Raw genomic sequence first — 16490 nt, 5'->3', positions numbered from 1 at the left:
CCACATCCTTCTTATTTAGTCTCTGGTCATTACCCTAATGGTTCGACTGTTGTAGTTCAGATGTGCATCGTGGTTTAGGCTGGGCTGGCCACTAAATAAATGACAGATGCTCTCTCTAACCTCTCTCTCCCTTCGCGGGTGCAGATGCAATCAGCTGGGATGGAATACCCTGTTGGTCAGTTTTGGGTCACCTGTCCTGTCCTGTCCACTCCTCCCCACAGGTGCGACCCTTTTACACTCTTCCACTTCTGATGGCATCAGATCGTCCCCAGACCATTGTCTCTTATCTCATCCTTATAGGCTGAAGTAAACAGTGATTCTAACCATCAATGTACCAAAAGTAGTTTTAGGCTACTCTTTTATAATTTCTTTCAAATATATTTTTTCAGCTGAATTAGTGTGTTCTCAATCTAGAAAGTGTAAGTAACCATAATGAATTTAGTCTCCCTGTTTTCCAGCACCAGTAATAGTACAGTTACACCACTGAAATTTTGTGTGTGTGTGTGTGTGTGTGTGTGTGTGTGTGTGTGTGTGTGTTAAAAGTAAAACAAATGAACGAGCCCCAGGGCTATAGCCATTCATTTTCAGCCTTCCATAAAATTGCATAAAACAGAGTGTAGAATTAGCAGCATTATATTAATAGTATAATTCTTCTAAGCACAAATAGTTTTAAGACTAAATGAGAATTATAAGAATTTTTTCAGTTAACAAATGGATATTTTGTTTTCTTCTCAATACAGTAAAATACTTGAAAGAACAGGAAATTCTTCTTATTTATAGCTAGTAAAAGATTCAAGTCCAAAGTTCATGAAGGTAGGAAACTGTTTTGATAACCTGATTTATTTAAAGTTGTCATGGTTTTGGACGAATTGGCCAATGACGGAGAGGACAGCTGCTCTAACCCACCTCTCGCTCCAAGGAGAGGAGGGGGAGAGGTAAAGAGATTTATGAGTTTAGAAAGAACTAAACTACTTTAATGAAATATTAATAATAAAATAAAAAGGAAAAAATAAAATAGATACAGTATATACAAAACTGTGTTAAGCTCCCAAGGTGATGTCACCAGCAGGCACTGGGGAAGTCCCAGACTGGACTCAGCAATGGATGGGAACTGGATTCCAGAGCTGGAGTCAGGAACCCATGGACTGGGATCAAAGGCAGATGAACAGTCAGGGTCTTCCTCAGATGTCAGCTGTTGAAGAAAGAGAGCTTACCCTTTGATCCCTCTTCTTTTATACTGAGCATGGGGCAGATGGGATGCAATATCCCTGTTGGTCAATTTTTGGTTGCCTGTCCTGTCTGCTCCTCCCTGCAGGTGGGACCCCTCTACACTTTTCCGTTTCCAACCCTCCAAAAGGGCAAATAATGAAATTAGCTGACCTTGATTGTTATAGCAATAAATATAAGTAAGAACCTCTCTGCGTACCATTCCTTGGCATGGACTATAAACATTGGTTCTATCACTCTGAGAATGTACAGTTTTCTGCACAATATGCTGTTAATTTCAGAGAATTAGAAGAAGCCTAGCTAAGAAGTAAAATTACTGAACAGAAAGTTGGTTCTGTTTTACCTCAAACCATGACAAAAGTAAAATCTGCTAAAATACTGATTTCTGTCAAATATATCAAATAGATGTCTACAATTTACATTAGCAGTTTTAAAAAAATGTATTAGCCTTCTCTCAGAGAAACAGAGTATACAAAGAAAGGATGAAGAGTAAGACAACAGGAGAAAACCACAAACAGTAAAAGAGTGTTATCTTCAGATTAATGAAAAACATGTTGCTGACTTAGTTAAATTGAGAACTTGAATTAGAGGATAGACGTGTCCAATATTATTTCGTTAAATTTGTCTAAAATAAAAGTAACAGAAAAGGAATGGAAATTTTCAAAGTAAAGGGTGAATATTCCCCCTATCCCAAAAATTGAAAACTAAGATTAAATAGGCCTTTGCTACTTCATTATATAACCTGCAGTTTTTAGCTAAGCCACGTATTTGTTTGGAATCATCTCCCACACCGTTTTTAGATAGGATTAGTGAAAATGAAGATGCAGCTTTTACAAAACTCAGTTAAAAACTGTGACAGGTCTTAAATAGAATACTACTAAACCATTTAAATCTACAGAAAACAGCCTTTAATCTTTGCTATTGCAAAACACTCTAATCTCAACCACTGCCTTGAATGCTGAATCATACTATGCAATATAGAAAAAGAGGTCTCATACTTGAATGCCTCAGTGAATCCCTCAGCTTAACAAAGAGCCTGAGAATTAATCGGTTATCTCCATCTTTATTTGAGAACTTTTAATATTGCCTCAAGTCACATTTTAAGATATGAGATTGCTGCCTCTTTTCAACTATTGACTGAATTCTTGCAACTGAAATGGTGCCAAACCCAACTATCTCAAAAATAATTTCTGTCTGAACTTCATTCCTTTGAGTGTATTGCATTGTTATTTGTATAGTTCCGCCTGTGCAGTAACCACGTTGATATTGCCCTCTACTGACAAGTGATGACAAGACACTGAACAAGTTTGAACCCCTCCCTAGAAAGCTAAAACTTAATTTATGTTGACCAGACAGAATACAGATAATTCAAGAATACATGACCAGGGAATTTGTATATTAGACATCATCACAATTTAAAAAAAAAAGGATGGGGGCTTGGAAAAAAAGTGTTATTTGAAGTCTGAGAAATTCTTTGACTAAAAATCTATTATGAAAGTTATCTTCTGTTTTGAGGTATGCTAAAAATTATCCACACTCTAGCTAGTTTGGAATTACAAATTACTCCTCAGAATTATGAATCTGAAGAATGCTGAACTACTGATTGGTGCAGAACAGTTCGCAAATGGAAGGTACTACAGTAGTGTTTTCTTCTTCTTTTCTTTAAACAGTGATCAGCAAGAAATTCCACCTAATGGTTTCCTTCCAGAGTCTGAAAATAGCTGCTAAAACCATAAAGCAAGTTTTAAATTCAGTATAGATGCACATCCATCCAAACATAGGGTTTGTTTCAATTCAGAGTTTAATACGAATGGAATGCCCAAGCTAAATCGTATCAAATATTTCAACTTACAGAGGGTTTTAGTATTTAGACAATTAAGTAAATAACCAAGAAGTTGGCTATGTAAGTAGGTAGACATTGAATTCACGTGAATAAAAATCTAGTTGTGAACTTTTGAAAGTTACTAAAGTTCTGGAGTGCTCAAATCAATCTCACATATATTTTTATTTTGAGAACTGCCTCTGAAATTTAGGGCCCTGAACTGTTAAAATTTGCAAAAATGGCTATTCACTTTGAAATGTTGGTGATAACTTAAAGCCCAATTAATCCTTTATTTTCAACTGAATATTTCCAAACATAAATATATTACTCTAAACTATATAATAAAAAACCTTTTTGAAGCATTTTTACTTTTTTAACTTATGAGTTGATTCATGGTAGATTTTCTTTGCTAAGATGACTTATTTATATGCAAATTTAAACTACTTGGGAATCAACAGAGACTTCAGACTCCTCAAATCCAAGTCCTGTAAACATAGTATGGAGATAATCTTGCTGATTCTGTGCCGACCTAGAACTAACAAGTTTTTTAGATTCTGGAGGAGATTGAAAATTGTGTTGTTTGTCTCTGGTGGTAAATAACTTTCTGAGACAAAGTGAGAAATGGTGTTGACTCTTCAGACTTCTGTTTGTTTGTTTGCACTAGGTAGCTGCTGTATATCTCATCAATTATTAGAAATCAGTACACTTTTTTGAACCTCGTAGAAAACTGTGCAAGAAGACTCCTATGTAAACCACTCATGTTTCTTTTACAGCAATATGACCAAATAGATTAACTCTCACTTAACACTTAAGCTAAGTGACACCTTTGAGATCTGTCATAATTCTCTTGAATCTCTTCAAGCAAATAGCTTATCTTAATTTTTTTGTCTCCCTTTTCTTTTTTTTTTAACTGCAGAGAAATCACTTTATATACCACTGTTAAATTAATTTAGCTATGAGATAGTAAAGAAATATAATGCACATATTTAAGCAATTAATATATGCATGTGTCTTTCCTGTTAAATGAACATTCCTGTAGAAGCGACTCTGGTTTTGTTTACTTACATATCCAGAAACTGCAATTCTGCTTCACATAGAAGTTCTCAAATAGACCCTCTCAGTTAAATGCAAACACGGCTTGGTTCAGTGAAAGCAATAAAATTAAGCATGCAAGAATCAAATCTAATTGATTTTTGGTCACTAATGAACCTTAACATAAAACAATTTCCTCCTTATTCCCATGAGCCCATTCCCATTCTCGTACACAAGAAAAGACTTTTTCTGGTTTTGCAATGTTGCATATATATAGTTAAAATAATGAATCAAACTCCATTCAAATTTCCCTACCTACTTTTTGATTAAATCCAAAGCAAAGTTCAGGAGAGGAGGGAAGAAAAATAAAATTCAGAATTTCTTGACAATAAACTCCCAGCATAATACCTTATCAAAGGAGACTCAACTGTTGTGGCTTAGCAGATGCTAAAGCAGAGCTCCTATCAAAATCAGCCATAAAAAAGGAAGACTAATAAAAAGTGGTGAGGTTTTTTTATCACTTCCAAAATGATTTTTCTTTTTCGAATTCGGTATTTGTTATGTGACATTAGTGAAAGGTGTTTTATAATTTGGTTTATAAGACTGATATTATGTTTATTTCCTTTCAGTTAGCTAAGAAATAAATGCTACGTGGAATTAACAAAAAAGAATAGTAGCTTGGAGAATATGAGCCATAGTAACTCACATTCTAGACTGACTAAACCAATTTATAAAACAACACAGAGCATACTCAGTAAACTAACATAGGTCAAATTCTGCCAACTCATATAAACATTGGCTCATTTTGATAGGTGAAACTCAGGCTGGATCCATCTGTTGATGAGCCTCAAGTACAGAAGAGAGCTCTTTCTTTAAATAGCACTCATCAAATAGGCTATAAATCCTAAATTTTCTATCTTACTTTATGAAAAATGGATATTGTCAGCATTTCCTATAACACTTTCAGTGCACTTTTAGATAGCTTGTAAGTGTCTGAAATTGTTGTTTAGCTGTTCAAAACTGCATTTTCACAATAGAGTTTACTGTTCAGATCAGAAGTTTTTTTCCTGTTCATTTCAGAATCCCTGTGACTTATTCTTTTTTAAATGTCTGTTTTTCTTTATTGATTACCTACTGAAATCTAATAGCTTGCCTTTTTTGTTCTGAAAACAAATTTCTGAGGAATGTTGAGGATTACATTGATTTTGGTTAGAGGGCAATTTGTATAAAAAACATAATTAAAACAATAGAGATTTGTCTTATCCTTGGTCAAAATCTGCTATATTGACAACACAATAAATCTTTTTTTTGTTTTGCTTAGGGTTTTTTTTTATTTTTGACTAGCAATATACCCTTCACTCTCTGATGCACTAGAGAGTTATCAGTTTCTTGTCAAAGGCTAGAAGCTCTGCCTTTGAATTAGGTGGATGCCAGGTTATCACTTAGAGCCCACTGGGTTTTTAGCAATGATATTATAGGTGCTCATGTAACAGTTGAGAGACTGACTTTCTTCTGTTGGAGTTTCCACTGTGTTGGAATACCTTTTGTCTTTCTGTACTGTTTCTGTAATGGTGTGGCTGAGCATTAGTAGAGATTTACATTACTATAACTGAGACCTGAAAAAGAGTCAAAAGGACAGCTTATATCACTGGGAAGGCACAGAGGATCTGAGTGGACCTCAGTGGTTATAAGAAAGAAGAATGTTCATCAAAACCACTGTACTCCTAGATAAAATGTCAGTTCTTTGGGGCAGAAAGAAAAAAAATCTCATTTAGTTCTTATCAGTTACATTGGATATAAGCTTCTATCAGGACTCATCTGCACAAATATATTGAAGAATACTTCCTTAACCTTTTCTTAGTAATAACAAGGGAAAATAACTATTCCTTAGCTTTGCTCTTATAAGTGTGTGGGGGAGGGGGGGAGTTCAAAGCAAACAAAACCACAAGCTGAATAAGGAAAATCAATTCCACATACACAGAGTAATCTTTGACTTGCCTTGATGTGCCATTACACGGTATTTATAAGTGCTTAAAGACTCAAATGGGATGATTGAAAAGAGATGATAAAATTATTATTTATTTATCAAATAGGAGTGGAAAAGAAATATCAAAGTTATAGGTATAGATTAGCCATGCTTAAAAATGTTGTAGCTGTTCAGTTGACACATTTTTCAATGAGAGAAAAAAGTTTTAAACAGTGGAATCTCTGAAGTGTTCTTTTCTATATTCATGTCATCAAATTTTACTTTATTCTGAATGGCTTATTTGTCAAGTCCGTGGTCTGTTTATACAACACATATGTACTTGCTTCTTCAAAAGGGAATTGGTAAAAATAAGAAGTGGTGCCAGTAAGACCAATAAGACCTGTGAATTTTATTTAATAACAAACCATTTATACTCACTTTCCTAAACTGTGCAACTGGAGAAAAGATGTTCACAATTCTTTGTACCTTTCAAGTGTGGAGTAGGCCCCCACGTATAAACAATTGTCAAGCAATTTTATTTCCAATGAACATTGGAACTTTTTCTGAAAACAAACAGATACAAACATACAGTCAGGGCTGAAAGTAGGAATCTGATGAGACAGAAATCTAGGGTTCTTTTCTCTTTTCCTTTTAAATTAAATAAAAGCAATTGTTTGCCTGGGAATATTTTAACAGGAGAAAATACACCAAATTGTGCATTTAGGAGAGTCTACCATGCCTCAACCAATAAACCAAAAAAATCTTTGAAACTTCATTCAAGAGAGATGGGGTGATTAGAAATTGAAAATGTTATCGTGGTAGTCATAATCCCATCTCCACTTTTTGTCATTATAATATAAACACTTGTTAATTGGCAGTTTGTTCTTTGACTCTAAGATGGTCTTGTTTTACCTGTGATGATGGCTGCTATATCCCATATCAGGTATTTATGAAATTATTTCCTTGTTATTCTTCTTAAACTGCATCTAATATGTAATAAACAGCACATGAATGAAAATTACTACTTTCGTATAATTCACTGATCTGAACTACCATTGATCAAGGCAACAAATTTTGCGTCTTCTTACTGCTTAAATGGAAAGGATTTTTTTTCCCATGTGAGGCTAGAATGGAATTGTCAGGAAGGAAAAAAAATAGAGATGCTTGAAAGGATGATGTTTAATAGCATTAAACCTTATTTTGAAACAAAACAATATAGAGTCCAGAAGTTGTCACTAGCTGTTCTGAATAGCTAATTGTGTTTAAAATGTACTTTGTATGTACTTGGGTGGTACAGACTTAGACTTCCAGTCACTGGTTCTCACTAACCTTTTTTTCATACAGTAGGGCATTACTCTAGCATCTATTTTGAGGGGAGAGAAGAGTTTAAATGAAAGCTGTTCATCCTAGGTGAAAAACATACCTGTATGTATGCACATATATTACGTAATGGATATGAATAGTCTAGAAGGTGCTTAATGATTATTTTCATAGTTAATTAAATAGCACACAGTAATGAGTATGGTATACAACATTTATTTTCTCAACAAAGTAATTCCAAATTCCATTAGTCTACAGTCAAAGTAGGGATTTTTCCACCTTCAGTGTCTAGCTTATGCATTAATAGCACAATTTTAAAAATGTCTTAACCTTGCACATTGCCAGGATTCTGCTTGAATCTTTTTTCATGAACAGTCCTTTGTCAGGCTTATTTCCCGTTTTTCTGTCTTGCACCATTTTTTATGATCTTATTCTTTTGCTAGGTTTAAGATATGCAGGGTTTGATCATGGATTTTTTTCTATATGACTTTATTTATGGAACAGTTTACATCTCCCTTACTCATCCTATTTACATTCTTTTGATTTATCCCACTATTTTACATTCTTTACCTCACTACTTCTGCCACCTTCCTTTCAGAGAATAATTCCCCAAGGAGTTGTTGAGTCTGCCTGCTACTTTGAAAGACAATGCTGTGTTTAGAAAACAAAACAAGGTTTGTGTTCATTTCTTGTAGAAGACCAATATTTGGAGCACATGAAAATTACTAAATTAACACAACAGTGCTAAAAAGATTCTTTTATTCTAAATGACCATTAAAAGGAGTTAAAGTTTGGCTCAAGTCCATCTAATTTCCATTCTTTATTTAAAAGGCAGAAATTGAAATATTTCAGATCTATTAAAAAAAAAAGGTTTGTAGAATTTACTGACTTTTTAAAGAAATCAGGATTGTGAAGCAGAAAGGAATAAGATTCTCAACATAGTCTAAAATTGCAAATCACCAGAGTGTTTATATTAATACAGGCGTGGTATTGTCACAACTGTGTTATAGGGAGAGAAAGGTTGGCTTCATGTTAGTCTTGACAACCATGTAATTGAACTGAGAGCAGATTTGCTTATGAAGGTTAGAAACAACTCGATAGTGTACCTCCTCATTTTTCTTTAAATTTAGGTTTCTGTTAAACCTCACAATGTGTAACACCAGTTTGTAGAGCAAAGGTATTTTTCTTCATACATTAATTTTATTTTCAAATTTGAAAGGTCATTTATTTGCCTTTTTTGATTTAGTGCAACAACACTTTCATTTTTCATTAATACTTTTGTTTTCTACAGTACAGGAAATGGAAGGGGCTTTAGCGTTTTTTATTTTATCTCATTTATTATAGATTAATATATTTGCCAAAAGAGAAGCACAGATTATTCTGAAAGGCATGAACCATGTGGTGACTGAGGACAGGCTAATCATCCTCCCTTTATGAAAACATCTCATTCTGACATTTAATATTGACTGACTTCACCTGCAAATGTTGAAGGTCAAGGGCCTTCTGGAAAAAAAAAAATATATATAGTTGCTATTCAGGTTCTCTGTAAGATTATTCTCTTTAATCTCATGTTGTATTTTTTTTTCCTCTGCCCTTGATCATTCCGACGTTTTCTTCATTACGCTAGTCCTGGAACCTTTCCTTCTCTTCCCTCCTTCCTGGCCCACTGCCGGACATGGTACTTGTATTACACTACATTGCAAATACATCAGTGTTACTGGTTTTCACAACCAAAATATCATTTCCCCTTCCTTTACTTATTTTATAGATCCCCACAGGTTTGCATTTATAAAAAATCAAGATCTGGTATAACTTTGGTTTTTACAAGCTTTTGGCCTGAAGGAAAGAGGAACAGGCAAACTTGAAATGATGTAGTTCATCTCTTGTTTCATTGTTAAAAATTCCTAAATGTTAACAATCTAATCTCAGTGCCTAGAAAGTATTTCAGTAAGACTGTTGGAATAGAAACTCAAACTTCCACGTAGAAGTTAAGTCTGTTAATCTCTAATCTCTAATCTCTAAAGTCTCTAAACTCTAAACAATCTCTAAAGTTGTTTGTACTTTAGGAATTCCTGGAGGAGAATATGTAACAGATACTATTGAGTCCTGTCACTCTTGGGAAACAGACTATTTCAATCTCCCATTAAAAGTGTGGCAATAACACACACATTTCTTTTGGCAGATGTTCTCTTTTCTCCTTTGTACGTGGTCTTGTGACTCTATCCCACTCCTATCTCTAAGGTACTTCCCAGGTATCTGTTTTCGGGCTTTCAGAAATGAGGTGCCAGTCCAAACCCTTTTCTTCTTTAGGTGACTGGTGTCATACTCAGCAATCCAAGAAATCAGCAATCCACTCTTTCTTAGACTCTGCTTGAACTTTAATATACATCTGAATTCAAAATTATCCTGCTTTAACTGCAGCCATTATGTCTTCTTTTTGTTTTGCTGTACGATGAGAGGCCTGAAGAGAACTGCTATTTCACTGAATCTTCACTGGTTTATATCCTTCTAATTTTTCTTCGTTTTCTATTTAATTCATCAATATAAAATCCTTCCCTGTGGAATCCATCCATCTAACATTACTTGCCTGTTCAGCACCTGCTTAGTCTTTTCATGTTCACATCAAATTCCCCTTCTGTGATAATGCCAAGTGTTTTACATCCTTCATTTTCCATTCGGTTTTGGTGTAATTGAAAACCTCATTTTTTATTACCATTAGCCATTTCTCCTCTTGTTGGAAAAACTTTCATCATTGCCCTTTATTGAAGCATTTTTCAAGGGAAAATTGACACTTCAATCCTACCTGAAAAATTATCTCAGATACGCAGCAGACCAATCTGTGGACAACAGAACAATAAGTCAAGCTAGCTATTGGTAACAAGAATATTTTAAAATTAGAAGTTTTCAGGTGATGTAGGGGGAAACAATGTGAAAAAACCTACGGTGGGGAGGACAAAGAAGCTGCCAGCATCTTAAGTCCTGAAGTGGCAAGAAGTATATCATATGAGCTGAGCCCACATGATCTGTGCTGACAACACCTCCCTGATATCAGGGAAGCATCTCCAAAGTCTTGGCCTGATTCTGTAACCTAACAGGAAAAACCTACTACAGTGAGCTGTAGGATTTGCTGAAAGGCATAATGGCATTCATCACATCTTTCCTAATGTCCCGCTGCTATCTTTGGTCAATATCTAATGCTTCTGAGGAAGTGAAAGAAACGTATATGTTTATTTGACCAGTTATGAATGGGGCAGAAGGTGAACTTCTGCCCTTTCCTGGCAGCTACTGAATCCATGAATCAAAAGGCTTGATTTCTGTGTCTTACCTTCAACAAATACCATTAACGGAGCATGAGCAATTTCTGTATCTGTTGCTTTTCATGGTATGGGCAGTTGAATCTAATTTATTAGATTTTGGGTTGTCTGTTGTTATTTTCTTTTTATTAAGTTACTAAACAGTGTACAGTATCTTCTGAAAGACTCTCAAAGTCCAATACTGGTCACATTTAATAAGATCTCTTAATCCACCACATGGCAGCATAACCTGATACCCTTGAAGAGAAGTCCTAATCTTTTTTCAGCAGGAAGTGTCATGTAGTAAGTTACTGGTTCTCTACGGTGCCATTAAGGTACTTGTACTAACTGGTAAGGTACTTACGACTGTAGAAAGCCTGGGTCAGGGAAGACAGAGTAACCAGAAATAACTGCACACTTAAGGAATGAAAGTGAATGACTTATCCACACTGACCTTGCAGTTATAACTTTTCCCAGTGATGTTTTAATTGAATGAGAAATTACTATGTATTGAGAGTAATGGGTTCCAGATGTGGCCCAAAATGTGAAAATCTATGCCTGCTTCTTAAACTCATCCTTTCTAGAACAGTCGATCCTGAATTGTCTCAATTACAGGTCTGTCTTTCCAGTTCCATTCTACTTAGGTGCTTTCCCCAGCCTAGCTACCAGTAGTGCTGATAAGGTAAATAGGGAATGGATGTTTATTGTCTTCTCCAAATTGCCATCTGAGAGTAAAAAAATTAAAATAGAAGGAGACATATTCAAATAAAAGGAGAGATTTCTTCACACAAAAGTAGTTCAGAAGTGGAACCTCCTGCTGCAAGATGATAACTGTGCCAAAACTGGCATGTAAATGATTCTGAAATAAAAAGACTGGAGGGCTAGTCTGGAAGAGCATCATTAGCTGTTTGCCTTGTTGTAGCAGTTGTTCCAAGGCATCTGCTGTCAGCCATAGTTCCTCCATGGAGGGGGACAAACAGGACAGGTATTAACATAACCCAAATGCCTACCTGCTAAAGGGGATAAGAAAAGCCCTCACTCACTCAGTCTCACCTATGCTTTCCCTTGCCTCTTGGGCAGTGGTCTTCAATAGTAGGCAGAAAAGCAACTTTTTATTTTATACATTTATATTTATAATATCTATAATATTTTAGAAGCCATCCCCATAGCTAAGAATCCTACTACTCAACACAAAATTTGCATATGTATTTTGGGGCAGAGGTTCTGGAACCTGCCTATTCAGGGCACATAGCAGCAATTTTAACTGCTATATAACTACTGGGCTTTTTTTTTTAAGTCTCTGATTACTTGTACAGATCAGTTCATACTTAGAAATCAAAGCCTTCTCATAGAAAATAAACAGACTAAGACAATTTCGGAAGCAGTTGAGCAAGCTTTCTTCCTGTAATGTATGTGAAATGAACAAAATTATAAAACGTGAGGTAAGTAACTACAGCTGTGAGTTAAAAGACTATAGCAATATGGGGCTATCCTTCCAAGGAAACACAGTATAATTACACCTACTGTCTTTCATTATTCAGTTGCTAACCTACTGACACATTTTTTCTACTATGTGGGAGATGATCAAGATTACAGAAAGCTATTGCTTTCTACTTCTAGAGTCCTGGCCCTTAGTAATTTATTTAACTTAATCTCAAAGACTTTTTTTTTTTCCCCGCTCCTACATTCCTTTTGAGGTAGAGGAATTTTCAAATCCAGGGAGACACATTTGATAGTCTTAGAAAAATGAAACTGTCTGCCACCTGCAAAACAGTTTTACACAATTTTTTGAGACAAGACATATCAGGAAGAGATTTTATGATATAAAACCCTCTTTTGCTATGTGCAGGCTTAGAGCACAGACAGGGTAAAACAAAGTTCTGTTCCCACTGACTTAGTCAGGGTTTGTGATGCAGCTCTAACTTTCTCAAGACAGTTTCTTTTTTTTATAACAATTTTGGGGATTCTAAAGAAACCAAACCACCACAGGTGACTTTTCTGTCTTAAGAAGAGAGAATTTAAATAGAAATATTTCTTAATGTTGGAAAAAAATCCTGCAGAATGTCTAGAAGTGAAATTTTCCTTCCTCTGACTTTTGTCAATGTCTGAATTACTCTCTCGTTATATGCTTATTCAAAAATAAAATGCACCAGGATGATTTATCCCTGTTTGGTGATATATGTTTTCAAGTCTTAATAACAATCCAGTTCCCAATGGAGTCAATAGGAAGAATCATGAGCGTGAACTTCCATTGAAATGCAATTTTAGATGCTAGATGTCTGTATCTTCCTCAGGAGTCAAGATCATAAATATTTATGATTCACTGAAGAGAGTGGGAAGGAGGGTGCACTAAAATATGAGTATACTGAAAAAGTTGCCTAACTTAGAAAAGAAGCCTTGAAACTAGAAGCAGCAAACTTGTAAATTGCTCGTTAGTACTTTTCAGTCTATATTCCTAAAACATCAGGAAGAACACTAGTAGTATCTTTCGAACTTGGACCTTAGAAGACATCAGCTCTGTCATGGAAGTTTCCCTTTAGAAGACATCAGCTCTGTCATGGAAGTTTCCCTTTAAAGACTGCATTCTGAAATCTGCCTTGTGGAGAACAGTCAGATACCACAAGCTGTAGTTGTTCAGTTTCCACTGCTTCTAAGTTCAACACGATTTGAAAGAGAATTTATGATAAGAAATTATGACAACATGATCTTTCCCTTACTATAAACAGAAATGAGTGTGAGGACATCTCATTGTATTGCTGAGAGGGGCTGGAGGTCTCGCAACCTCTTTGTATTGGAGCTTCCTCATGGAGACAGGGTTAAGTGCTTTAACCTTAGTATCATGATTCTGCAAACCTTCCCTTGGAGGTAAACCATACTATAGCACCCTCTAGCCCACCTGACATTTCAACTTTCTCTTGTGTGAGACAGCTAGGGAAATAGTCTCACTTTCCAACCCCATAGGGCAGATGAAAACCTGTCATTTCCAAGGGGAAACTGGCAGCTCTAGGCAATTACACAGAATACAAAGTAATTGCCTGTCATAACCACCTAACATAACCACCACAATGCGTACTGATCACATGACTTGCCTTTGGTAAATGCAAAATAATGTACACCTATAATCAGCTCTTTCAAGAAGGACGTTTCAGAATTTGGACAAAAGCAGGACTGGGCAAAGAATGATGGGACCATATACAGGTTTAAAAAAAAATCTTTTTTAAAAAAAAAAAAGGTAGTGAAACTAACTAAAGAGAAACAGGAACACCAGGCCAGCGTGACACTGTTAAGTGACAGTCTCTATGAGGAAAAAGCTCCGCACTCACACCCACCCACACATGTGCGCCCATAGGAACCAAGGACTGCTCTTTTCATCTCGCCAGTGGGTTGGCACCATTAAATCCGGGGGAACCGCAACACTTCCTCTAACCAGTCTCAGTGTCAGGCTCTGTGCCTGTGCAGCGGCTTAGCACCAATGAGGAACGGTTCTACCTCAGGCAATTTGCTTCTGTGTGGTGTGGAATGGCCAAGTAACAATGTTCCGCCCATTTCTATTACTGGGAGCTCTTATAGGCAGAGGTCAACACAGGCTGCCAGTCATATCAGTCCATGATGATATCATAGTATATATTTCCAAAATTTTAAGGCATTATCCTCTTGCCACTTGTTGATCTGTGGCCAGTATCTAGGCTCACCACACTCAGTTCTTGCTTTTATTGCCTGTTGGACCTGGCTTATTATACCACGGTTTTGTGTATAATGTCCTCTCAGCCACAGCTCATTATACTCTTATTAAACTCATGCTTAAGGCAAGCTCTCTGATCTGTTGTATGTCTTCTGTGATTCTTGGAAAATGGGAACATTCCAAAAGTCTTCTCTAGTTCCAATATTTAGAAAAGGAGAAAAGAATTCTACTCAAAAACCTGAATTTCAGGAAGCCTGGGTTAGTTCTTACAGAAAATGAAACTTAATGTGACTGATCCTCTGACATCAATCCTCGGTTCAACCTACCTAATTTTTTGAAGTCTGTAGCTGAAAGTCCTTTGAGACCAACAGATTTCCCTTAATACTTGCTGCTTATCAAGACAAATAGAAATACAGACCTGAATGTGTATGCACAGGAGAGGTAATAGGGATGTTGGATGTTTCAAAGAGAAACAAGTTACTTGCTGCCACTTATTGAACAAAGGCAGTTAACTGAACAAGTGAACCTTCATTTGCATTTCTGGGGAAAAATAAAAATTCAAATTCGTGGTTAAACAGGAGAAAGGACTACCCTAATCAAGCAACATCCTGGAATGCCTTGGATGGAAGGTAAGTGGGCTATTTTCCCCACTGGAGATTTGCCCTGATGTCAGATTCTGTATTAGAGGTGTGCATATTGGTAATACTCAATTTTAAAGCAGCTCCAAGACAGAATCAACTTTGCAATGGCCACGGATGTTCAGATTGCTTTGATCAACGTGGTGAAGAGATACAAAGTAGTTGAAGAGGAGGAGCTTCCCCATTCAACATAAAGCAAGAAATTCTCTATGAGGTGGCATGCATTAGAAGCTCTGAAGGAGGATATCTCTTAACAGAAAGGGATGGATATGTTCAAATTCTGTACTCCATCAACGTTAGGGAAAAGCTCTGCGAGTGCAGTGCAAAAGAGGAAAAAGCTGGAAATGCGTGGTTTTATTTATAGTATACGTGTTTAGAAGCCTTTTAAGGTGAGGGCTATGTCAAATCGGGTGGTCTTTTTTTCTACTTCCTACCCCTTTCCAATTTTTCTTTATTTTGATCCCTTGACTTGGTATCTATGAGTGGAAGTAACTGATGAGCTTAAACTGGTGCTTTCCTGTCAGTTGGTGATTTAGTTGCCTGTGTTATTTGGTATCTTCTTTGGTTTTGCAAAAAAAACCTATCCTTTTTTACTTGACAGGAGCATGCAAAAAAAAGCAGTAGATTACCGTCAGTCATCTAAGCAATTATAGGAAGTAATTGGTGGTGTAGCTTGATTGCTGATGATTGATCAGACAATAAATCATGAGTAAGACAGAATACTGTTGCAGAATGACCTGAATCATAATTAAGAAATAGTAAGAAAATACATTTCCAACACAGTCATGTACAGTGTAGTATAATGGGAACTAAAAATGCAAGTAGTCTTCTATCATTTATATTTCAAAAAACAATGACAAAATGGTGAGGATGTCAGACATAGCTTCCTCAACATGAACCCCTAACAGATAATTATGAAAAAAATGCAAACTTTTCCTTGATTCTTTGAAAAGGCAGATATAAAACTGATGTTATCTCTGTAAATGGCATTGTCAAAACCCTAATGAAATTATATCTCTGATCTTTTTATTAGCTTTTAAAGAACAATTCAAAAATGTCAAAAAAGGTTGAAAAGAAAGCACACCCCAATGGCACAGAAGCTGTAAAACAGGTCTAAAAAGAGAGAGTAAGAGAATGATGTATTCCCTAAATAAACAGGTGGGAAGGACACCCATTGAAAGCATGATCATTTCCAAGAGCTCAAAGTTGGAGTTTAGACAACTGCAACCTTAAAATAAAGTGTTTTTATTTATTTTTGGGTATGCCTGATCTCTGTGTCTGCCGCGGGCAGAAGCTGATGCTTCATGTACTGTTGTATCTCCAGAGACTGATGGCCCACTATTGGCACACAGGATTCAGATGCTTTCATGGTTTGTTCCTGTTCCTGTCTTTTCGAAGAACCAGAGTCACTTATCTTTTTGCCAGCACAAAGGTTGGTTTGATGCTGAGTTTGATCTTAAAGCTTTGGTGTTTGTTTTTGTGCGGTAAAGCAGTAGTAAACATAACTCTA

This window comes from Chroicocephalus ridibundus, chromosome 2, assembly GCF_963924245.1.
Source record: "Chroicocephalus ridibundus chromosome 2, bChrRid1.1, whole genome shotgun sequence".
Classification (NCBI taxonomy): domain Eukaryota; kingdom Metazoa; phylum Chordata; class Aves; order Charadriiformes; family Laridae; genus Chroicocephalus; species Chroicocephalus ridibundus.
This window is presented reverse-complemented; position numbering follows the sequence as displayed.